Raw genomic sequence first — 26,154 nt, forward strand, 5'->3', positions numbered from 1 at the left:
CATGCAATTAGCCAGGCTTCTTTTTAATAATAAAACAATCCCAGCAATGAACAGTTGGCTGAAAATGAGCAAGTGCTGAATGCAAGAGATGATCGGATGTAGGCAAAGCTCAGTCAACTGCCAAATTCCATGTATATAAACCCATTTAAAATGGATTTATCCCTAAAGATAGTAAAGGTAAAGGGACCCCTGACCATTAGGTCCACTTGTGACCAACTCTGGGGTTGCGGCGCTCATCTCGTTTTATTGGCCGAGGGAGCCGGCATACAGCTTCCAGGTCATGTGACCAGCATGACTAAGCCGCTTCTGGCGAACCAAAGCAGCACACGGAAACACCGTTTACCTTCCCACTGGAGTGGTACCTATTTATCTACTTGCACTTGACATGCTTTCGAACTGCTAGGTGGGCAGGAGCTGAGACCAAACAATGGGAGCTCACCCCGTCGCGGTGATTCAAACCGCTGACATTCTGATCGGCAAACCCTAGGCTCAGTGGTTTAACCCACAGCGCCACCCGCATCCCTATCCCTAAAGATAACACCTGGTTATTTCCAAGTATACTCAATTACCAGATATTGAAGGGGGGGGGATAATAAAACAATTCGCTGCAAGGGTGGGGAGAGAGTGCGCATACAACGAAGGGGATAAACATGAGGAAGCATAGAAGAAATTACATGCCATTCTCATTTTCAATGGGACATTAGCAATGAATGGGGCTCAGGACATACTTTCCACTCCTCAAGCCACTCCTGGCTCCAGACTTCCCGAAACTTGACTGCGGCCCTCCTTCCGCGCAGATTCAAAGTGAGCCAGAGAAGCATATCTCAGTGTCACTCGGCCGTCACAGCGCTGAAAACCTTTTGCTATTATTAGGTTCCTCTCCCCGCAAATGCATACCTCTCCAGCACAAAGGTGATGCAATGCGTTCCGGACACTTTATTTTTAATTTCCCATCAAGGGAGCCGCACCTGGGGAAAGGTAAGAGGGTGAAAGTATGCAGGCAGAGACAGGCACGGAGGAGATCTGCAGCTCAGCTACCCTCCCTCAGCAAGGAATCTGGATCCAAACGTTCATGCAGCTTCGCTCCTGTCCACCCTGCAAAGCGGCAAGATGAAACTGCTGGGGATTCTGGCATCAGGGATCAATTACCTGATTCTCCTGCTCTTCTCCATCTTCTTAGCAGGTAGGCCACTGGAGCCGTCTTAGCGGTGGTCAGCAATCTGACCGGTCAGGGAGGAAAAGCAAGGAAAAGAGTAGGGGGCGAGCAGGGTTCCTCCTCCTGCAACTGCTCCTGTTCCTCCTGTGGTTCCATAACATGTGGAGGTTATTCTAAAGTGTCTCACTGTCCCTCTAGGGTGGTTGGAGGAATGGCTTCTTCAGATGACCTGTTTATTGGTCCTGGTTTGCTTGCCCAATGCTTACACAGAAGAAGGGATGAACGAACATCAAAGATGCTCAATCAGTGTGGTGTAGTGGTTAGAGTGTCGGACTAGGACCTGAGGGAACAGGGTTCAAATCCCCACCTGTAAAAGAAACTCACTAGCTGACCTTGGGACAGCCATTGCATCCCCTCCAACATGTTGAGTCCCCAAACCGGGATGCAGGTATCTTCCCGTCCGTGATATCACATGAGTCATGTGACCTGGTTGACATCACAGCGCTCCCAACATATGCTTTCTTTTCAGGGCCGTGCTCTCGCAGTGCCCCAGACCACACATTTTGGGGCACCATGCAAGATCTGGAAAAGTAAAGCTTTTTTAGGACAAAATCTTCTGGGGCGGTGGAAATTGAGTGTCCTGTTTTTTGGGGACACTTGCGAGCTATGCCACTGCCCCTCAGCCTAACCAACCCCATAGGGTCTTTGTAGGGATTAAATGAGGAGTTTCTTCATAAAAGTGATGCACCACAAGTCGTAGTACCAGTAGCTCCAGTTGTGTTAGTAGATCGTAGATCATAGAATCGTAGAATTGGAAGGGACCCTGAGGATCATCTAGTCCAACGCCTGCAATTCAGGAATATGCAGCTGTCCCAGGCAGGGATCGAACCTGCAACCTTGCTATTATCAGCACCATGCTCTAACCAACTCAGCTATCCGGGTGATAGGTAGTCTTGGCAGATTATAAATTTAACAAGAACAGTAAGAGGGCTGTGTCCCTACTAAATGTGCTCTGAACTGGGTATTCTTAATATCCGACATGAGAATTGGGGAAGCTTTGAGTTTGAGATGTCAGCCCCCCCAAATGTCAGCACACAATCTGACCAGCCACTGGCATAGCTGTCAAGGTTTCCCTTTTTCTAAGGGAAATTCCCTTATTCCGAATAGGATTCCTCACAAGAAAAGGAAAAAGTTGACAGCTATGACCACGGGGTTTGAACCCAAAGAGCCAGCAAGAATTGGCTACTTGATGTCAGTGTCGTATGAGGCGATACTAGCACATGTATTGTGTTGTGTTTTTTTACAGAGGTAGATTGAAAACCAGTTTGTTTGGGTTGGGATGGGGGAAAGCTCATCTGTCAAGGAGAAACTGTCACTGCGAAAGAAACAAGCCCTTGTGTCTGCAACAGAATAAGATTCTTTTCTTATGGGAAGGGTGGCTGACGTGAATAAAGGCAAGAGTTGAAACAGAGTTCAAGCCTGCTTTAAGAGCCAGAACCAAGGCCAAGAAGTACAAGCCAAAAAAGGGAGACGCGGGGATGAAGAGAGTGCTTGTCTGCACCATGAGTCACTATCTGCTCTGGCTTCTGAAGAGCCCTTGGGCTGCCTCTCTTCCCTCACTGAGTCCACCTCAGGATTCATCAACCTGGTCTCTCCAGATGTTGGTGGGAGTTGTAGTTCAGAACATCTAGAGGGCACCAAGTTGGTGAGGGCTGGCCTACCTCCCCACTGCCATTATCACAAGGTTGCTACCACTGGGTGGCTTGCCAAGCAGAGAGCCAATGACCACAGAATCATAGAATTTTAGAGTTTGAAGGGACCCCAAGGCTCCTGTAGTCCAACCCCCTGCAATGCAGGAATTGTGGGAATGCTGTGGATAGTAGGAGAGGATATATTGTTTAAATATTATCCTTCCTTCCTCACTCACGCTAGTGAGTCAGTAGCAGAGTACCGTATTTTTCGCTCCATAAGACGCACCAGACCATAAGACGCACCCAGTTTTTGTAGGAGGAAAGCAATAAAAAAAAATATTCTGAATCCCAGAAGCCAGAACAGCAAGAGGGATCGCTGTGCAGCGAAAGAAGCGATCCCTCTTGCTGTTCTGGCTTCTGGGATAGCTGCGCAGCCTGCATTCGCTCCGTAAGACGCACACACATTTCCCTTTACTTTTTAGGAGGGAAAAGATGAGTCTTATAGAGCAAAAAATATGGTAGTTGATAGATTCATTTGAATCTGTTTACTTAAGCAATTCAATCTGGCTTGTCCAGTTTGGATCCTGGTAAATTCCCCTGTGATCCCTTTTAAAAAGAATAAAGACGCAACAGTTTTTTCTTAAAGTAATGATAAGACGTTTACTTACGTTAAGTTCACAGTAGGTTCCTTGAAGGCAGGCTTTAGCTTGTAGTTACAGAAAAGAGAGTGGGTTCATCCCATGTTGGGAAATGAGCCCATGTGCTGCTTGCTGGCTGAGAGCCAGCAGACAGCCAAATACCGTATTTTTCGCCCTATAGGACGGACTTTTTCCCCTCCAAAAATGAAGGGGAAATGTGTGTGCGTCCTATGGGGCGGATGCAGGCTTTCGCTGAAGCCTGGAGAGCGAGGGGGGTCGGTGCACCCCTCCAGGCTTCAGGAAGCTATCCGCTAGCCGTGGGAGACGCAGCTCTCCCACGGCTAGCGGAGAGCTTGCCTGCACCCAGAAGCTTGGGGCGTGCTGAGCTCAGCATGCCCCAAGCTACGGGCTTCGTGCAGCCCTCCGCTAGCCGTGGGAGAGCCACGCGAAGTCGCGCGGCTCTCCCACGGCTAGCGGATAGCAGCCTGTTCTGGGGGCTGGGGTCAGGGGAAGCTCGGGCTTCCCCCGCCCCAGCCCCGCACCTGGGGGGGAATAAAAAAAAATCTTTATTTCCCCCCAAAAAAACTAGGTGCATCCTATGGGCCGGTGCGTCCTATGGGGCGAAAAATGCGGTACATCAAGATGGAATAACGTGAAGAAGAAGGGGAAAGATGGCTGTGGGACTGACCCTTTTATTGGGCCTCACAGGCTCACGCCCATCTACCTGGTCACACGCAGGGGGAGGATGTCCAGGTGTGACAGGAAGTCCTCCCAGCTGGAGCAACATCCCCCTGTGTGTCCACTCTGGGCAAACAGGAAGCGTTGTACTTGACTGCTTATGTTACATCCCACAGGAATAAGGATGTCAACTATTTATGGATTGTTTTGTGGAAAAGTTACACGATGCTGCGTCAAGCAAGTGCTGTCCCATACTTCCCAGTGCATCTTTCCCGTCACAGTTCGTATCGCTTTAAAAAAGGCCATTTTAGGGAGTGAAATTGGTTTGTTGCTCAGGATCTCAAAATCAGCTTTAATTCCGCAGCCTGAATTTGCTGGTATGTGACTCTCACCTGAAGAAAAAAGTACCAAAAAGAATCCAAGGTTTGTGGATTTCACAGAGGGATTACACACCTCCCTGCACCCCATTATTTGAGTACTGTGTAATGTATGAATTGGGTTTGACAGTTCTCTCCCATTATCAGCTGCTGGTACAAATACATCTGTCAGCGCTATGCTGCCCCTAGTGGCTCTGAGTGGTAGCACACCAGGAGCAACCAAGAACACAATTGCACCTGCTGAAAAGACGAGCCCTAGCAAAAGACATCCCAGTGGAAACAAAACTCGAGTGGAAGAACAGCACGGCTAACAAGTGTGACTCTCAGCATGACTGAACCTGCTGAAGGACTTAAGGTTTCACCACCCCTGCCACCTTCGAGATGGCTTATGGTCAGAGTGCCTTCTGGACTGTGCTTACCTGGTGCCGAGTGTGCACTGCAAGGGCTCCTGGGAAATATGTTGCCATGGTTCGTGAAGAAGATCAAGCATCTGCAACAATTAAATGGACTCCACTAGACTTAAGCATATACCCTCCTCTGAATTCAACCAGTGTTGAAAGTTCTAAGATTACAGCATTAACCAGAAGCTCCTATAAGCTCAGGTTCTGTTAACATCTTACGATCGGGAGCAGATCTGCTATCAAACTAATGAAGCTCAAGCTTCCAGGGCCCCTCATCTTGGAGAGGCCCAGAAGCGAATTTAGTGTACATTGCTTTTAAAAAATGGGCCCAGGGAACTGAAGGAACATTCTTTCACCTTTGGCGGACTTGCCCAAGGGTCAAGGCTTTCTGGGAAATGATCTATAATGAGCTAAAAAAGGTATTTAAGTATACCTTCCCTAAGAAACCAGAGGCCGTCCTTTTGGGCATTGTCGGCCAAAGGGTGCTAAAGAAGGACCAAACTTTCTTTATGTATGTGACAACAGCAGCAAGAATACTCATCGCAAAACATTGGAAGACTCAAGATTTGCCCACTCTGGAAGAATGGCAGACACAACTGATAGACTATATGGAATTGGCAGAAATGACTGGCAGAATCCGAGAATCCGAGAATCCGAGAAGAGACAGTGGAAGAGGACTGGAAAAAGTTTAAGGACCAATTGCAAAAATATTGTAAACTGTATGAATGTTAAGGTGATGCAGGATAGAATAATATGGCACCAATAACCTAGTTGAAAGAAGTATGAAAATAAGTGATACATAAGAATAGTGATGAAACTTTGATTAATATTATGTCAAATTTAATTACTTAAGTATCTGATAATAATATTCATAATTGGAGACATAACATTAGAAAACTACAAAATAAGAATCGAAAGAAGGTGAAGAATTGCTGTTTATAACTTTATAAATGGGAACGCAGGGAAGAGAGATGTGAGAAAGTCCAAAAGGTTTTGGAAATATGGTTTTCTGATACTTGATTATGTTGTATTTTACCTATTCTGTGTTAATGTTTTTGCTTTTCTCTTTTTTGTTTGTTTTATGTTGGTGATGGTGTTTTATGTGTTTGGTGATTTATTGTTTAAAACCTTTAATAAATATTTTTTAAAAAAAAAAAAATAAAAAATGGGCCTAGTAAACCCAATTTGAGTCGCGCGAGTCAAACTGATTAATTTTTGGTTGTCTATCTTTCAACAGTCCCCTGACCATTAGGTCCGGTCGTGGCCGACTCTGGGGTTGCGGCGCTCATCTCGCTTTATTGGCCGAGGGAGCTGGCGTGCAGCTTCCGGGTCATGTGGCCAGCATGACTAAGCCGCTTCTGGCGAACCAGAGCAGTGCACGGAAACGCTGTTTACCTTCCCCCTGGAGCAGTACCTATTTATCTACTTGCACTTTGACATGCTTTTGAACTGCTAGGTTGGCAGGAGCAGGGACCGAGCAACGGGAGCTCACCCCGTCGCGTGGATTCGAACTTCTGACCTTCTGATTGGCAAGTCCTAGGCTCTGTGATTTAACCCACAGCGCCACCCGCAGAGCAAAATAGATGTGAGTTGTTTATAGATTTAAAAAAAAAAAACCAAAACCTACTTATTAGCAGCCACAAAGAGGAGGACCTCCGGTCGGCGCCAGCGCTAATGGCGGTCCTTTTTCCGAGCTCCGGAGAAGGACTGCCCTGCGAGTTCGGGTCTGTCCCGCTACGGCAAGCGGGGGACCCCTAAAATCACAGGCGCGGAAGCCTGTGAACGAGGAGATTCGGTGGGCACCAAAAGCGCCCCCCCTTTACCGCAGAAAGAGCCTTTTTAAAGGCTCCGGAACGACATCGGGGGAGCGCGGTGCTGAGAATCGCTACCCAGCCCGCAGGGTGAAGCCGCGTCGCTATTAGTGGAGAGCGCCGATTCCTTCCTGTAAATTACGGACAGAAAAAACCCGTGAGTAAAACGGAACTTTTATTTGGATCAAAAATTTGGAGATTTGGTTGAAAGCGGGGAGGTCAAAATCAAGGAAGTCTGCCTCCCCCCGACTGCATGAAAGTGAAAGCAACGGAACTCTAAAGCTGCATCCGTTAAAGACTTTGTTTTTATTTAATCAAACCTGACATTTGGACTTTAGATCTCCCCTCTAGCTAGCAGGGCAGAGGGGAGGCAAAAGAGACTTTGGCAACTGCATGATTTATTTAAAAGAAAAATCCTCTGCTGCCTCAGCTGTCTAAGAGCATGAAACGGTCTGCCTTTTAGGACAATAGGACACTGAACTGACTTTTCCCTGTGAAAGTTACATTGTGATACAAAGTTTCTGCATTGACTGGATACAGTACATCAGAGTAAGTTGAGACAGTATCTATTGGGAAATTGTGGCAATTTGCAGTTACAAGTCTCCAGCTACACTTGCTTTAATTTTTCTCTTTCTCCCTTTCCTACGTATTTGGATATTCTCTTTGCTTTCGTATTTGGACATTTTATATTTGGCCATTTTGATTTGCTCCCCCTAGAGGGTAAAGTAAAGGTTGGCCCAGCCTAAGACAGTGGAATTTTCCAGTGGGGAACAGCTCCCGTGGGAAACGACCTTGACATGAGTGGCTCACAAGAAGAGATAGTCACAAGAGCCAAGACCAAACAACAGCAACAACACCAGCTGCAGCAACAACAGCTAAAGAAAAGAGGCTCAATCACAGGCGTAACTGCCGGACTTGCAGGAATAACAGGACAAGAAAAAGTGACAGCTGTCTCTATGGAAGCCGTGACAGAAGCCCTGCTCAAGATAAATCAATCCCTGGAGTCTCTGACAAAACAGACTTCAGAAAATACACAAAAATTAACAGAAATATCAGCAAGACTAGACCAGAACACAGAATCTATAAATAAATTGGTTGAGGAAAATTCTACTACACGTAAAATTGCTGAAGAAGCGAGAGCTATCGCTGGAGAGACACAAGAGAATTTAGAACCGATTGCCAAGAAGGTCCATGAACACGACGCAACTTTGGCTCTGTGGGAATTACAGAGAAAAGAGAGAAATTTGAAATTGAGATTGATTCCAGAGAACGAAAGTGACAACCTTGCGGAGTTTTTAACACAGGAGTTTGCTGATTGCTGGGATCTGGAGGAAGATGAATTTAAAATTACAACAGCCTTCAGACTGGGCAAAAAGCAGGACAGAAAGACCCCGAGAGACTGTCTGATTACACTTAGATCTAAGGAAGAAAGAGACAAAATACTAGGACTACACTTTGAAAAGGCCTTGCAAATTGGAAACTCAGCTGCACAGATTTTTAAAGACATCCCAAAATATATTTTGGATTTGAGAAGCTTTTATAAGGACTTAGCTCTTTTGTTAAAGAAAAACTCCATCCGCTTCAGGTGGGAATTCCCACAGGGACTGTCTTTTGATTACAAAGGAAAGAAGGTGAAAATAAAGACTATTAAAGACAAAGACAAATTTTTGGAAAGAAATCAAGAGGACCTGCAGAAGGGGACTGTGGACCCAATTGCAGAACAGAGGAGAGCACTAGACATTCTGAATCTCTCACTTGGACACAAACCACCACCATCAGAGGAAGAGCAACAACTTGGAGCTGTTGGAGGAGTGTCAGAGAAATAACAAAATGGCCCTGCAACTTTTTAGCTGGAATTGTAATGGGCTCAATGGGCCTTTGAAGAGAAGACAAGTTTTTCACATTTTGAACAGAGAACAATTGGACTTGATATGTCTACAAGAAACCCACATAACCAGAGCTCACAGGAGATTACTTACAAACAAAAGACTAGGACAAGAATTTATCTCATCAGACAAAGTAAAAAAAAGAGGAGTTGTGATATATGTAAAAGAGAAATGGGCCCCAAAAATGATGTTTAAAGATGAGCAAGGGAGATATTTGGCAGTGGAGATACAAGTACAAGGAGAAAAACTTTTAGTTGTTGGAATCTACGCACCAAATGAAGGTAAATCTGACTTCTTCAAGAGACTTCATGAAACTCTGACGGACTATTTGGATTACAATATGATAATTATGGGAGATATGAATGGTGTGGTCTCCACCAACATGGACAAGGCACAAAGACTAACAGTTACCAAGGAAGGGAGACTTCCTAGGACCTTTTTTGAAATGACGGAAAATTTGGACTTGATAGATATATGGAGAACAAGGAACCCTCTGGAGAGAGAGGGAACCTTTTTCTCCCAAGCAATGATGACCTGGACCAGAATTGATCAAATCTGGATTACTAGTGGCATGGCTCCAAAGATTAAGAAGGTAGAAATCTGCCCAAAAACTTGCTCCGACCATAACGCCGTGAAGATGGAAATGAAACTTACAACAACTGGTCAATTTAGATGGAGAATGAATGACACCCTCTTTCGAGACAAGGAGATCCTTATGAAGGCCCAAAAAACTTTAAAAGACTATTTTGAAATAAATTTGAGGGCTGACGTGGAGAAAAGAGTGATCTGGGACGCAAGCAAAGCGGTGATGCGAGGTTTTTTGATTCAACAAAACTCAATAAAGAGGAAAAAACAAAATGAGAAAAAAGAAAAGATTTTGGAAAAGATAAAGGAAGGAGAGAAAAAATTAAGAGTAAAACCAAAGTCCCAGGAGATCTTAAGAGAGATTAAGTTATATCAAACACAATATATGGAATTGATGAACCAAGAGATTGAATGGAAGATAAAGCAAATGAAACAAAAGACATTTGAATCAGCAAATAAATGTGGCAAACTTCTGGCATGGCAATTGAAGAAAAGGCAGAAATTAAATACAGTTACAAGCCTAGAAGTGGATGGAAAGAATATATCTAAACCTAATGAAATTAGAAATTGCTTCTTGAGTCAAGGCCCGCAAAATGAAGAAGATATAGACAAATTCCTTGATAAATATGGATTACAAAAAATCTCTCATCAAAGTAAGATGGATCTGAACCAGAGAATAACAGAACAAGAGATAGAGGCTGCCATTCAGAATATGCAATTGGGCAAATCTCCAGGACCAGATGGACTGACTTCCAGATACTACAAATCGCTGAAGGAATGGTTGATTCAACCACTAAAAGAAGTCTGTAATGAGATCCTTGAGGGAAAAAAGGCACCTGAATCGTGGAAAGAAGCATATATTTCACTCATACCAAAGACAGAGACTGAAAAGACTCAACTGAAGAACTACCGCCCAATATCACTACTTAATGTGGATTACAAAATTTTTGCAGACATTTTGGCAAAAAGATTTAAGAAAGTGCTGATGGAAAAGATTCATAAGAACCAAGCAGGCTTTCTCCCAAAAAGACACCTAGCAGACAATGTAAGGAATATAATAGATATTTTGGAAAAGCTAGAGGTGAATATAAATACTAAAGCAGTACTGATTTTTGTGGACGCGGAGAAAGCCTTTGACAATATTTCTTGGAGCTTTATGACAAAGAATCTTCATGGGATGGGGGTAGGCCAAGGGTTTGAGAATGGTATGGCTGCAATATATTCTGAACAAAAAGCTAAATTGATTGTAAATAATGTAGTAACTGAGGAACTTAAGATAGAAAAAGGAACACGACAGGGGTGCCCAATTTCCCCATTACTCTTCATTTCAGTTCTGGAGGTGTTGCTGAATATGATTAGGAATGACCAGCAGGTTAAAGGAGTGCAGGTCGGAGCTAAACATTATAAGTTAAGAGCATTTGCAGATGACCTAGTACTGACTTTGCAAGAGCCAAACACTAGTACGAAAAGGGTCCTAGAAATAATCCAACAGTTTGGCCAGGTAGCTGGATTTAAGTTGAATAAACAAAAAACCAAAGTTTTAGGGAAAAATTTAACAGATATGGAAAAAGAGAAATTCCAAGAGGAGACAGGGTTGATGGTGGTCAAGAAGGTGAAATACCTAGGGGTTTATTTGACATCTAAAAATGTGAATTTGTATAAGAATAACTATGAAAAATGTTGGTCAGAGATTAAAAAAGATCTAGAAATATGGTCAAATTTGAAATTGTCAATGTTAGGCCGAATTGCAGTGATTAAAATGAATGTATTGCCTAGAATGTTATTTTTGTTTCAGACCTTGCAGATTCTTGATAAGATGGAATGTTTCAAGAGGTGGCAGAAAGATATTTCGAAATTTGTCTGGCAGGGCAAAAAGCCCAGAATCAAATTTAAAATATTGACAGACGCCAAAGAAAGAGGGGGTTTTGCCCTGCCGGACTTAAAATTGTACTATGAGGCAGCAGCTTTTTGCTGGCTGAAAGAATGGATGCTCCTCGAGAATACAGACATTTTGGATCTGGAAGGTTTTAACAATGCTTTCGGTTGGCATGCATATCTATGGTATGACAAAATCAAGCTGCATAGTGCCTTTAAAAATCACATTGTTAGAAAAGCATTGTTCAACGTTTGGATAAGATATAAAGATCTGTTGGAAAACAAAACCCCTAGATGGGTGTCACCAGTGGAGGCCAAGGCAGTAAAGAAACTCAATATGGAGGTCGGATGGCCGAAGTATTGGGAAATTTTGGAACAGGATGGAGATAAGTTGAAATTACAAAGTCATGAGAAATTGAAACATAAAGTACAAAATTGGTTTCAATACCATCAAATAATGGAGTTTTTCAAACAGGACAGGAAAATTGGCTTTCAGATGGAAAAATCAAAACTAGAGACTGAATTGTTAGAACCCAATACTAAGAATTTATCCAGAATGTATAACTTGTTGCTGAAATGGAATACACAGGACGAAACAGTCAAATCGGCTATGATTAAGTGGGCACAGGATGTTGGTCATAACATTATGTCAGATGACTGGGAATGGTTATGGAACACCGGTATTAAATTCACGGCATGTAATGCCTTAAAGGAAAACATTATGAAAATGGTCTATAAGTGGTACATGACCCCAGTCAAGCTGGCAAAAATTTATCATTTGCCCGATAACAAATGTTGGAAATGTAAAGAGACTGAAGGTACCTTCTACCACCTTTGGTGGACATGCCCGAAGATTAAGGCTTTCTGGGAAATGATCTATAATGAAATGAAAAAGGTACTTAAATGTACTTTTCCTAAAAAACCAGAGGCCTTTCTCTTGGGCATTGTCGGCCAATTGGTGTCAAAGAGGGATAGAACTTTTTTTATGTATGCTACAACAGCAGCAAGAATACTCATCGCAAAGTATTGGAAGACACAAGATCTACCCACTCTGGAAGAATGGCAGATGAAAGTGATGGACTATATGACATTGGCCGAGATGACAGGCACAATCCGTGACCAAGGAAAAGAGACGGCGGAAGAAGAATGGAGAAAATTCAAAAGTTATCTTAAGGACTATTATAAACTTAATGAATGTTAGAGTGTTGTGGTTTTCAGGAACAAAGGGATACAGTGATATAAGGTCAGAATATAGAGATGACTAAGATGACAGAGGTTGGAAAGTAACAGTTGGGAGTTGCTATAAAATTATGGACATTGGGATGCAGAAAGGGGGGGTATGGGGAAGTCCCAGAAAAGAGGTTTATGAAAATATGATATGAAATTATACGTGTATGTTTGTCTTTTTAAGTGTTTGTTTGTTCTTTAAAATTTTGTAAAACCAATAAAAATTTTATAAAAAAAAAAAATATTAGCAGCCACAAAGATTCAGGAAGTGGCACTAAAGGAAAGGGTATTCATCCTTTATATCCTGCCCCCTCTTCCTTTCCTCTCCCACCCTTCACAGAATCTGCCATTTGTTCAACTTTGGGGAAAGAGGGACAGAGCATCTATCATCTGCAGGAGGACGTTAACAGCATAGGAGAGGTATAGAAATTAAATTGGAGAAAGAGCATGAGAGGAAAGAGTTAAACATGCTCGCTCTCGAGTGCTCTCTCCCCCCCCCCAACTCCACTTCCTTGATCATCCACATGAGGCCACTAATGAGTTCTTGTTTTTAAAGAAGTAGATCCAGGTCATAATTTTGTACATCTCACCTGTTGTTGTTTAGTCGTGTCCGACTCTTCGTGACCCCATGGACCAGAGCATGCCAGGCACTTCTGTCTTCCACTGCCTCCCACAGTTTGGTCAGACTCATGCTGGTAACTTCGAGAACACTGTCCAACCATCTCGTCCTCTGTCGTCCCCTTCTCCTTGTGCCCTCCATCTTTCCCAACATCAGGGTCTTTTCCAGGGAGTCTTCTCTTCTCACGAGGTGGCCAAAGTATTGGAGCCTCAGCTTCAGGATCTGTCCTTCTAGTGAGCACTCAGGGCTGATTTCCTTAAGAATGGATAGGTTTGATCTTCTTGCAGTCTAGGTTGCTCTCAAGAGTCTCCTCCAGCACCATAATTCAAAAGCATCAATTCTTGCAGTGCAAATAACGTCTTCACCAGGACAACAGCAAGGAAGAAAGGGGTTAAATGCCCTCTCTCTCTGCTGTGATCCCAGTCACAGAATCACAGTATTGTTGAGTTTGAAGGGATCCTGAGGGTTATCTAATCCCCTGCAATGCAGGAATTTCAGCTAAACAGTGGCGTAGCGTGGGGGGTGCCAGGGGTGCCGGCCGCACCGGGCGCAACATCTGCGGGGGGCGCGAGTCCAGAGGGAAGGGACAAGTTCCTTCCTCCGCCGGGCTCCCCGCCGCCACCGCCAGCCTTGCGCCCTAGCGCGCGCGCCCCCCACCGCCGCTGCGGCTGCGCTCCGCAGACTGGCCGTTTTATTTGGCTTTGAAAGCCCAACAGCTGCAAATCAGGCACTCTCCCCCGACCCGCGCCCAGCGCCTCTCCCCTTTCTCTCCCGCTTCTCCCTTTCCCAAGGAATCCGAGAAGACCTGCGTTTAATGAAACGTGAAGTGTGAAAACTTCCTGAGCTGCAGAGGCGACTCCTTAATGATGTTCCCAGATGTGGCGGGGCTGGAGAATGGGGTGAAGGCGCGCAGAGGCGCCTGCCGGAGAGGGAGAACCTCACCTTGCTGCGGGCACCGCTAGGGCCCGGGTAATGGGGGGGAAAGAGCTCTCCAAGCCGCGCGTAATTACGCACCGCAGAGATTCTGCCCTTGTGATGGGCGGCTTCCACCTCGCTCTGGAAAACACCCCGTCCTTGTTATCTTCTTTTTTAAAAAAAATTATTATTTCTTTTCGCGCTGGGGACTTGTTTCATGGGGCTGAGGGGAGGGGAAGAGTCCGATCACTTGTTTAGAAAACGAAAAAGCGGGGGGGGGGAGGGAAGAGGGCTGCCAGCACCTCCGAGCTATTCCGGTGAAATTCAATTTGCACTGAATTCTAAAGATCCTCTCGCTGATTCTCTTCCAGGCTGTTACGCGCCGCAAAGACAGCTTGGAGGAACAGCCCACAAGGCAAAGCTGAAACTCCTTCCCTACCACAAAAATACTTTGTATTGGACTTTGTAGTTGGAAATAATTTCACTGGGTGCCCACCAGATACCCAAGCGGTTGCAGGGAGAATGGGGCTTTGGTAATCCTGGTCCCTAGATAATTCTGAGAGGGTGTTTTTCGGTTTCCCATGTGAGGGACAGAAAGGATGAAATTTCCACCCTATCTGACACAGCCTCATAGAATCATAGAATCATAGAGTTGGAATAGACCACAAGGGCCATCGAGTCCAACCCCCTGCCAAGCAGGAAACACCATCAAGCCCTCCTGACATATGGTTGTCTAGCCTATGCTTAAAGACCCCCAAAGTAGGAGACTCCACCACACTCCTTGGCAGCAAATTCCACTGTCGAACAGCTCTTACTGTCAGGAAGTTCTTCCTAATGTTTAGGTGGAATCTTCTTTCTTGTAGTTTGGATCCATTGCTCTGTGTCCGCTTCTCTGGAGCAGCAGAAAACAGCCTTTCTCCCTCCTCTATATGACATCCTTTTATATATTTGAACATGGCTATCATATCACCCCTTAACCTCCTCTTCTCCAGGCTAAACATGCCCAGCTCCCTTAGCTGTTCCCAGTGGCATAGCGTGGGGGGTGCAGGGGGGCCGGCTGCACCAGGCGCAACATCTGGGGGGGCGCTCACACTCAAGTGCTAAAATCCACGGGTTAGGGGGCGCAAATTACTTGCCTTGCCCCGGGTGCTGACAACCCACGCTACGCCACTGCAGCTAAAGCATCCATAGCAAATGGCCATCCAATCTCTGCTTATAAACCTCTGAGGAAGGAGAGTCCAGGAGCTCACAACACAGTCCTTTTTACCATTAAACAGCTGTTACTGTCCTTTCTTGTAACTTGAATCCATTGGTTGGGGCCTACCCTCCAGAACAGAATACAAGCTTGCTCCTCCTTCCATGTGACAGCCCTGTAGATATCTGAAGGTGGCTATAAAGTCTCCTCTAAGTCTCCTCTTGATTCCCAGATCTTTGACCATCTTGGTCACCTTCCTCTGCAGACATTCCAGCTTGTCAGTATCGTTATATGGTGGTGCCCAGAACTGGACACAGTGTTCCACGTGTGGTCTGACCAAGGCAGAATAGAGTGGGACTATTATTTCCCTTGATCTGGACACTATACTTAAGCACATGTTAAGCTTTTGGTCTACCAAGACCCCTATCCTTTTCACATGTACTAGAGGCAATCTAGGTGTCCCCCATCTTATATTTGTGCATCTGGTTCATCCTGCCTTAGTGCAGAACCTTACATTTGTCCCTATTGAAATTCATTTTGATAGTTTTGACCCTGTTCTCCAATCTGTTAAGGTCATATTGAATCCTGATTCTATCTTCATTGGCTCCCAGTATGTTTCCGAGCACAATTCAACGTGTTGGTGCTGACATTTAAAGCCCTAAACGGCCTTGGCCCAGTATACCTGAAGGAGCGTCTCCACCCCCATTGTTCTGCCCGGACACTGAGGTCCAGCGCTGAGGGCCTTCTGGCAGTTCCCTCGCTGCGAGAAATGAGGTTACAGGGAACCAGGCAGAGGGCCATCTCGGTAGTGGTGCCTGCCCTGTGGAATGCCCAGCAGATGTCAAGGCAATAAACAACTATTTTACTTTTAAAAGACAACTGAAGGCGGCCCTGTTTAGGGAAGTTTTTAATGTCTGACACTGTATTGTTTTTAATATTCTGTGGGGAGCTGCCCAGAGTGGCTGGAGAAACCCAGCCAGATGGGTGGGGTATAAATAATAAATTAGGGAAGGGAAGCCTCCCCCAAGCTGTCAAAATGAAGAGGAAAGGGAGCAAGTCTGCTGGCAAAGCGGCGTAGCTCCCTCCCCAACACAACGCAGGAAGCAGCCCACCATGGGCGGCTCGCTTCACCACTACCCCTGGCAACTCGCTCCGCCCCCATGGGTGTCTTGCCCCTTGGGACGCTCGCCCCATCCCCATGGAGCCACCCCAAGGTGCACAGCTTGCTCCGCCTCTAGCTACCCCTCCCAGTTTGACGCTATAATTATGGTCTCCTTCCAGAAGCTGCTATTTGTACTTGCTCATTAATTACAATGTATTTAGCATGGCACATTAAATATAATGTATTTAACAACACATCTAATTTGGCTGGAAGGATCAGGATTCCTGACTTATTTCAGAGTTTTGGAGAAGAAATGTACTTACAGTCATACCTCATGTTATGTCCGCTTCATGTTACATTCTTTCAGGATACGTCCCGCAGCGACCCGGAAGTACCAGAAAAGGTTACTTCCAGGTTTCGCCGCGTGCGCAGACGCACAAAATGATGTCACGCACATGCGCAGAAGAGGCGAGTTGCAACCCACATGTGCGCAGACACACCATTGCGGGTTGTGCTCTTTTCATGTTGCGAACGGGCCTCCGGAACGGATCTCGTTCGCAACCAGAGGTACCACTGTACTTACTGGCAATTAGAAAAATGGTTCAACAGTCTGAGTTAAAACTTGGCAGTGTAGGAAAGGTGAGCCATGAATCCTTGATGAGTTGGGAGTAGAAACAATTACTCACTTTGAATGAGTGACTTCATTTGATGAGTGACTTCATGAATATATATTATGCTTGATGATTTTAAAAAATGCTTAAGCGGACACTATTGCCTGAGTTGGGCTTGTTGTTTTTTCTGGAACTATTGTTATCTTTTTTCCTCTTTGCTAACAAGAATACTTCTTTGTCTTTAATTGCAGATAAATAATTTCTAAGCCAAAATCCAGGTTTCAGCTCCTCTTCCTTGTACCTTCCTTATTCAAGAGAATAAACAAGGAACTGCTGTTACACTTGTTCAGGGGGGCTGCAACCAGATCCTGTGGCAAGTGTGATCCCCAGCAGATCCATCCGTCATCATTTGAGCATCCTTAAACTGGAACCAGAAGTTCCATAACTCTCCTAAGTCTTCCCAACTCCTAACTCAAGCACCAGACCTTAACTCAAGTACAGTGGTGCCTCGCAAGACGAAATTAATTTGTTCTGCAAGTTTTTTCGGCTAGCGAATTTTTCGTCTTGCGAAGCACGAAATCCCATAGGAATGCATTGAAATCCAATTAATGCGTTCCTATGGTCAAAAAAAGTCCAAACAAAGCCAAATTTGGTACAACAAGAGTTTATTAAGTGCTTTTTAAAGTCACACATACTGTAAAGAGCATTTCAAAAATTGAAGGAACAATAAATTAAGTTTCTAAACATGAGAGGAAAAACATTTAAAAATCAACAAAGTGTACAGTACATTTTCTAAGACTCTGGGGGACCACTCGAAGAAGGTTCCTCTTCCACTCTTTGCTTCTTGCTGAAGAACCTGTCCATGGCCTGCTGCTTCATCCGCCTTTTCAGCACCTCCCTGAAAGGCGACATGACCGTCGTATCAAAAGTGTTCGCAAGGTCATGTGCCACGTGCTTGTTAGGGTGGTGCCGCTCTGCAAAAGCCTGCACATCCTTCCACTTCATGCAAATGTCCCTCAGTTCTTTGGAGGACAGCCGTTGACTCTGACCACTGTTGACTCTGGTGCATCAGAGTCGCTTGGTGCCACACAGTCCAGCCACAGGCTGCGCCAAGTGCAATTCAAATTTCTCTGGCTGGAAGCCTCTCCATGCCTGACCACGCTGTGGATTCCAGATCTTGTCTTGAACCGGTCAAACCAGCCTCTGCTTGCCTTGAAGACTTCTGGCTCGCCTGAGGTTCCTGGCTGTTCCCGGACGAGGTCTGCGTGCAAGGCCTTGGCCTTCTCACAAATCACGGCCTCAGTCACTGTGTCCCCTGCACGCTGCTTCTCTTCTAACCAGATGAGCAGCAACTTCTCGACCTCCTCCAGAACAGCTGGGCGGTTCTTCACGATCCTGGTGACTCCCTTGGCTGCATCAGTCGCAAGGATCTTCTCCCTCATCTTCAGGATGGTGCCGATGGTCAATGGGTTCCTGCCGTACTCCCTGGCGAGGTCTGTCACACGCATTCCACCGTCGTGCTTCCGGATGATCTCCTTCTTCATTTCCAGCGTCACCTTCTCCTTCTTCCTCTCGCCGGCCTCTGCAGCAGCAGTCTTCTTGGGTCCCATGGCAGCACAGCTCCTAGCTTCGTAAACTCAGAAAGAAAGAAAAATCAGTGCTTCACACCCAAAAAATTCAAAAGCACCCAACCACCCACCACACAGGAATTCAAACCCAGAATCAAGTCCTTGAATTCCAAACACCCAACCCAAAATCCAAAAACCCCAAAAATAGTTATAAAAGTTTAAATTACGAAATGGCTGCAAATCACCAAAGTCTTCAAAATCCTCAAATGGCTGCAAAAGAAGTTTTGGAAAAGCTTTAAAAATCACCAAAGTCTTCAAAAACCTCAACTGTTCCCCCAGCCACCCACCCACCACATAGAAATTGCAAACCCCTCCCCAACTGTTGCAAACCCCTCCCCAACTGTTCCCCCAGCCACCCACCACACAGAAATTCAAACCCAGATTTTTTTTTAAAAAAAACAGCAGAGTGCCCCAATGGTCACAGAAAATCATAAAAATTCAAAAAAAAAACCCTACACAAGCTCCCAGATTCTTGCAAACCTCTCCCCAACTGTTCCCCCAGCCACCCACCACACAGAAATTCAAACCCAGAATTTTTTTTAAAAAAAACAGCAGAGTGCCCCAATGGTCACAAAAAATCATGAAAATGCAGAAAAAACCCACACAAGCTCCCAGATTCTTGCAAACCTCTCCCCAACACCAAGTCCTTGAATTCCAAACACCCCAACCCAAAATCCAACTCCCCCCAAAAAAGTTTTAAAAGTTTAACTTACCAAACGGCTGCAAAAGAAGTTTTGGAAAAGCTTCAAAAATCAGCAAAGTCCTCAAAAACCTCAAAAAGGCTACCACACCGCGTGCTATGTGTTGCTCCTCGAGGTCAAGTCGCAACTGCACCTCTTCAAGCAATGCACCCTGGGTATTAACGGTTTTACGAAAAAGGAAACAAACTTGCAAGACGTTTTCGTCTTGCGAAGCAAGCCCATAGGGAAATTCGTCTTGCGAAGCAGCTCAAAAAACGGAAAACCCTTTCGTCTAGCGAGTTTTCCGTCTTGCGAGGCATTCGTCTTGCGGGGCACCACTGTACAGAGAGACTTTAGAACAATGTTGTGGAGCACCAATGTTTTCAAATGTGGGGGAAAAATAAGACACACAAGCTATTTCTATCAAATATCTTTTGCATTGTCTTGGTTTTCTCAGCCTAAAAATGGAATAAAGTTACATAGTCGCATGCTAACGATCCCCTGATGGGTGAGATCTTCCAGTTACCACTTGGGGTACTATTTCCTTTGCCCCAAAATTCTGCAAAACATTGGGGGATCACCAAACACAAACATGAGACTTCGGTGTGCAATTGTGGAATCGAATTCCATGGGGAAACTTGCACTTCTTTGACTGCAGAAGGTGGCAGTAGGGATTATCTATAGATCATAAAGAAAACCCATTAAGCAATTATGACTCACTGCTATCCTGTTCTGCAAATGCTGATATATGGAAAAGTAGGCACCTATAATGTGTCTAATAGTAAGCACCACCACTTCTCATTCCCAGTTCTTCATTGCTACACAGACTTGCTGACTGCACAGCACGCTTCCCGGCCCACACAAAGCCTCAAGCTGCTGTTTGTTCTGTAATTTGCTGCTGTCACCTCAGTTGTATCCTCCAGGGAAGGGAACTTTTATTTGACAAGATTAGCTGAGGGATTGCAGGTTCTGTGTCTGGCAGCGTCATATAATTAATAAAACAGGCAGGGTTTTAATAGCACACTGGTGCCTTGGTCTTGACATTCTGTGCCAGCATGCAAGGTGAGTTATGCCTGCTGGGTATGAAGGTCTGATTAAACCCCACACCGCTGACACCCCATGACCAATCATTCAGAGTGTATCTTAGCCCTCTAATGTTTGGTGAGTGATGCTCACAACAGGTGCTGCTATTGGCTCAGTGCACTTTCTTTACATCAGAGAATTCTGACCCCCCAAAAATGGAAATGGGAGCCACCTGCTCTGGGCACTAGGGATGGGGGGGAAATTCAGTTGCCATTTAAAGGGGAACTTACTTAATTCACACTTTCAGAAACAATGCACATGCCGAAACACACCCACCCTTTGAAATTCACGCTTCTTCAGATTTTGGAATGCAGTCCCCCAGTCCAGTAACGTATACAAAAAATGCATATATTAGGGCAAAGTATGCATAAAATTGCATATATTAGTGAAAATAATATACCAAAATTGCATTTTCTTACAGAAAATCTCTTTGCAAAAACAAAAACTAAAGTATATTAGACACAAACTAATGTAGGAATGTGGAGAATCCATTGTAGAGCTGGAAGGGATCACGAAGGGCATCTAGTCCAACCCACTGCAGTGCAGAAAACTAATTGTGCAATGCAGGGCTCAAACCCACAACCCTGAATCATATTAAGAGAGTCTCGCGCTCTAGCAACTGAGCTATCCCACAGGCCCTGAAAAACAGATAGAACCCAACATTTCCAGTGTCACTCATCTCTACCAGGCAAAGATGTCTGATGGGCATTCAGATTTCCTCTGCCCTTAATATACGCCCCCCCCCAGTCATTTCAATGGGGCACACACAGAGGCAGCCCAATTGCAGATAGGTAGCCGTGTTGGTCTGCCATAGTCAAAATAAAAAAATTCCTTCCAGTAGCACCTTAAAGACCAACTAAGTTAGTTCTTGGTATGAGCTTTCGTGTGCATGCACACTTCTTCAGAGGCAGCCCAAGTCATTTCACGGCCTAAGGTGAAAGGCGCAATAACACCATTTTCCTTCTTCATACAGAAGTCAACCAGACTAGCGTTGGACTTTTACTTCATTATGAGTATTAGGATAGCACAGTGGTGGCAAACCTATGGCATGCGTGCCAGAGGGGGCACTCAGAGCCCTCCCTGTGGGCACGCGTGCCATCGCCCCAGCACAGAAGGCGAGGGCAGCGCGTCGAGTCCTCAGCTCAACTTGTGTCTGAGTAGAAGTGCCTTGGATGAGGCGTCGGTGGGTGGGTGTACAAAATAGAGCCACAACCCCCAGAGTGATTTTCCCTTGGGGAGCCTCCACTGTGGGTGGGGAGGGTGCAGCGCTTTGCATGCGCTCAGAAGCGCACTGCCACATTGGTGGGCCGCCGAGAGTTCTGAGCAGCCGCCTTCCTCCTCCTCCTGCTGCTGCTGTTGCTGCAAGGTTAAGGCTTTACACACCTTCTGGTTGGAGACAATGGGAGTGGATTCAGAAGTGGAGCCGAGGCTTTGCGCTCCCCATCGGAGCTGCCCGATCCCGCTCCTACTTGTGTGCAAGCAGGAGAAGGGCGGGGATCTCAGCTGGGAAGCACGAAGCCTCCATTTCTGAGAGATCCCCACCCTGCTCCTGCTTGCTCGCGAGTAGGAGAGGGAGCGGGCAGCTCAGCTGAGGAGTGCTGGCTGCCTTCAGGTGGTGCAGAGGCTCTCCGATGCTGCCTCCAACTTCCCCAACCCCAGCAACTATTCGGCCTGACTGCCTTCATGGGGTTGCTGGGGATCTGACGCGGAGGTGGGGGCTCCTTTAAACTTCTCCCTTGAGGAGAGTGCAGCCGCGAACCCCTCAATGGAAAGTGTGACGGAGCCTGCACCTCCCCAGCTGAGCAGCCCCGATCCAGCTCCTGTTCCCGTGCAAGCAGCAATGCTGCCTAGCAGAGCAGCCAGATCCCACCCCTACTTGCCTGTAAGAAGCAGGCTGGGGGGGGTGACATCCCTTGCCTGCTCGCTTGCCGGCCAGGCCCAGCCTTCCCTCACTCAGAGCCTCCGGAGCAGGAGGGGGGGTGTTGCTGTTCCGCTTCTGAAAAAAGTTCGAAAACCAGAACACTCATTTTCGGGTTCCAAGTAGTTCGAGAACTAAGCTGTTCAAAAACCAAGGTACCACTGTATTGCTCCACTCTTTCTTCACATGGATGCGCCAACCTCCCCTTCTAAACTAAAACCTCAGTATTCAGGTTAAATTGCTGTGTTGGCACTTTGGGATAAATAAGTGGGTTTTGGGTTGCACCTTGGGGGAAAAAGGTAAAAGGCGGATCTACACGGATCCTCATGAATTCATATGATTTTTTCATTCAAATTAAATAAAACCACCATGATATTGTAGACCATGTCTTACTCTGTAGAAAGCATCAAAAAAATCACGCATCCACTGTTTCGGGGGGGGCGCAGGGGCGCAAAAACATGGTTAAAAAACACGGATCCTCATGGATCCTCATGATTTTTCCACTAGATCAGCCCAAAGTCACCATCAGATCAAAGATCATGGCCATGGGCACAGCATCCACCACAAAAATCACAGATCCACGGCTTCCTGGCGAAACCGTGGCCCAAAAACGTGGTTTTCAAGAACAGATCTTCATGGATCCACACGCTTTCTGCATCGGGCCAACCCAAACTCACCGTCAAATCACATATCATAGTAAGGGGCACAGCCTTCACCACAAAAAACTCGGATCCACACCTGCCTGGCCACGCCCTGGCCCAAAAACGTGGTTCCGAAGCACGGATCCTCATGAATCCTCATGATTTTTGCACTAGATCAGCCCAAAGTCACCATCAGATCAAACATCATGGCCATGGGCACAGCATGCAACACAAAAATCACAGATCCACGACTTCCTGGCGAAACCGTGGCCCAAAAACGTGGTTTTCAAGAACGGATCTTCATGGATCCTCACGCTTTTTGCATCGGGCCACCCCAAACTCACCATCAAATCACACATCATGTCCAGGGGCACAGCCTGCACCACAAAAATCACAGATCCACGGCTTCCTGACCATACCGTGGCCCAAAAACGTGGTTTTGAAGCACGGATCCTCATGGATCCTCACGCTTTTTGCATTGGGCCAGCCCAAACTCACTGTCAAATCACACATCATGTCCAGGGATACAACTTGCACCAAAGAAATCTAGGATCCACAGCTTCCTGTTCATACCACTGCCCAAAAACGTGGTTTTGAAGCACGGATCCTCATGGATCCTCACACTTTTCGCATTGGGCCAACCCAAACTCACCGTCAAATCACACATCATGTCCAGGGGCAGAGCCTGCACCACAGAAAACTCGGATCCACGGCTTCCTGGCCACTCCAAGGCCCAAAAACGTGGTTCCGAAGCACGGATCCTCATGGATCCTCACGCTTTTTGCATTGGGCCACCCCAAACTCACCATCAAATCACACATCATGTCCAGGGGCACAGCCTGCACCACAAAAAACTCGGATCCACGCCTGCCTGGCCACTCCATGGCCCAAAAACGTGGTTTTAAAGCACGGATCCTCATGGATCCTCACGCTTTTTGCTTTGGGCCAACCCAAACTCACTGTCAAATCACACATCATGTCCAGAGGCACAGCCTGCACCACAGAAAACTCGGATCCACGGCTTCCTGGCCACTCCATGGCCCAAAAACGTGGTTCCGAAGCACGGATCCTCATGGATCCTCACGCTTTTTGCATTGGGCCAACCCAAACTCCCTGTCAAATCACATATCATGGCCAGGGGCACAACATCCACCACAAAAAACTCGGATCCACGGCTTCCTGGTCACTCCATGGCCCAAAAACGTGGTTTTGAAGCATGGATTCCCATGGATCTTCATGATTTTTGCACAAGATCAGCCCAAAGTCATCATCAGATCAAACTTCATGGCCAGGGGCACAGCATCCACCACAAAAATCACGGATCCACAGCTTCCTGGCCATACTGTGGCCCAAAAACGTGGTTTTGAAGCACGGATCCTCATGGATCCTCACGCTTTTTGCATTGGACCAGCCCAAACTCACTGTCAAATCACACATCATTCCCAGGGATACAACTTGCACCAAAGAAATCTAGGATCCACAGCTTCCTGTTCATACCACTGCCCAAAAACGTGGTTTTGAAGCACGGATCCTCATGGATCCTCACGCTTTTTGCTTTGGGCCAACCCAAACTCACTGTCAAATCACACATCATGTCCAGAGGCACAGCCTGCACCACAGAAAACTCGGATCCACGGCTTCCTGGTCACTCCATGGCCCAAAAACGTGGTTTTGAAGCACGGATCCTCATGGATCCTCACGCTTTTTGCATTGGGCCAACCCAAACTCACTGTCAAATCACACATCATTCCCAGGGGCATAGCTTACACCACATAAAACTCGGATCCACGGCTTCCTGGCCACTCCATGGCCCAAAAACGTGGTTCCGAAGCACGGATCCTCATGGATCCTCACGCTTTTTGCATTGGGCCACCCCAAACTCACCGTCAAATCACACATCATTCCCAGGGGCACAGCCTGCACCACAAAAAACTCAGATCCACGCCTGCCTGGCCACTCCATGGCCCAAAAACGTGGTTTTAAAGCACGGATCCTCATGGATCCTCACTCTTTTTGCATTGGGCCAACCCAAACTCACTGTCAAATCACACATCATGTCCAGAGGCACAGCCTGCACCACAGAAAACTCGGATCCACGGCTTCCTGGTCACTCCATGGCCCAAAAACGTGGTTTTGAAGCACGGATCCTCACACTTTTCGCATTGGGCCAACCCAAACACACCGTTAAATCACACATCATGTCCAGGGGCACAGCCTGCACCACAAAAATCATGGATCCATGGCTTCCTGGTCATACTGTGGCCCAAAAATGTGGTTTTGAAGCACGGATCCTCATGGATCCTCACGCTTTTTGCACTAGATCAGCCCAAATTCACCGTCAAATCACACATCATGGCCAGGGATACAACTTGCACCACAAAAAAAATAGGATCCACGGCTTCCTGGCCATACCTTGGCCCAAAAACATGGTTTTGAAGCACGGATCCTCATGGGTCCTAATGCTTTTTGCATTGGGCCAAACCAAACCCACTGTCAAATCACATATCATACCAAGGGGCACAGCCTACACCACAAAAAACTCGGATCCACGCCTGCCTGGCCCTACCGTGGCCCAAAAACGTGGTTCCGAAGCATGGATCCTCAAGGATCCTGTTGATTTTTGACCAAGACCAGCCCCAAATCACCATCAGATCAAGCATCATGGCCAGGGGCACAGAATCCACCACAAAAATCACGGATCCACGGCTTCCTGGTCATACCGTGGCCCAAAAACATGGTTTTGAACCATGGATCCTCATGGATCCTCATGCTTTTTGCACTAGATCAGCCCAAATTCACCGTCAAATCACACATCATGGCCAGGGGCACAGCCTGCACCACAAAAACCGAGATCCACGGCTTCCTGGCAACACCATGGCCCAAAAACGTGGTTTTGAAGCACGGATCCTCATGGATCCTCATGCTTTTTGCATTGGGCCAACCCAAACTCACTGTCAAATCACATATCATACCAAGGGGCACAGCCTGCACAACAAAAAACTCGGATCCACGGCTTCCTGGCAACACCGTGGACCAAAAACATGGTTTTGAACCATGGATCCTCATTGATTCTCACGCTTTTTGCACTAGATCAGCCCAAACTCACCATCAAATCACACATCATGGCCAGGGGCACAACCTGCACCACAAAAGTCACGGATCCATGGCTTCCTGGCGACACCGTAGCCCAAAAATGTAGTTTTGAAGCACGGATCCTTGTGGATCCTCACACTTTTTGCACTGGGCCACCCCTAAATCACTGTCAAATCACACTTCATGCCATGGGACACAGCTTGCACCACAAAAAACTCGGATCCACGGGTTCCTGGCCATACAGTGGCCCAAAAACGTGATTTCAAAGCATGGATCCTTATGGATCCTCACGCATTTTCCATTGGCCAACCCAAACTCACCGTCAAATCACACATCATGGCCAT

At 46.3% G+C, this 26,154-nt stretch overlaps 1 long non-coding RNA gene across 1 annotated transcript; it reads left to right on the plus strand.

The window, feature by feature from the left end:
* The first annotated feature begins 941 nt into the window (after positions 1–941).
* LOC308581288 lies at positions 942–19,503 on the plus strand. The gene is made up of 3 exons (XR_014004932.1): positions 942–1,183; positions 17,019–17,270; positions 19,424–19,503. It is a non-coding gene; the product is annotated as an uncharacterized lncRNA (long non-coding RNA).
* The last annotated feature ends 6,651 nt before the right edge of the window (positions 19,504–26,154 follow it).

This window comes from Podarcis bocagei (genome assembly GCF_964188305.1).
Source record: "Podarcis bocagei genome assembly, chromosome: 2".
Taxonomy (NCBI): Eukaryota; Metazoa; Chordata; class Lepidosauria; order Squamata; family Lacertidae; genus Podarcis; species Podarcis bocagei.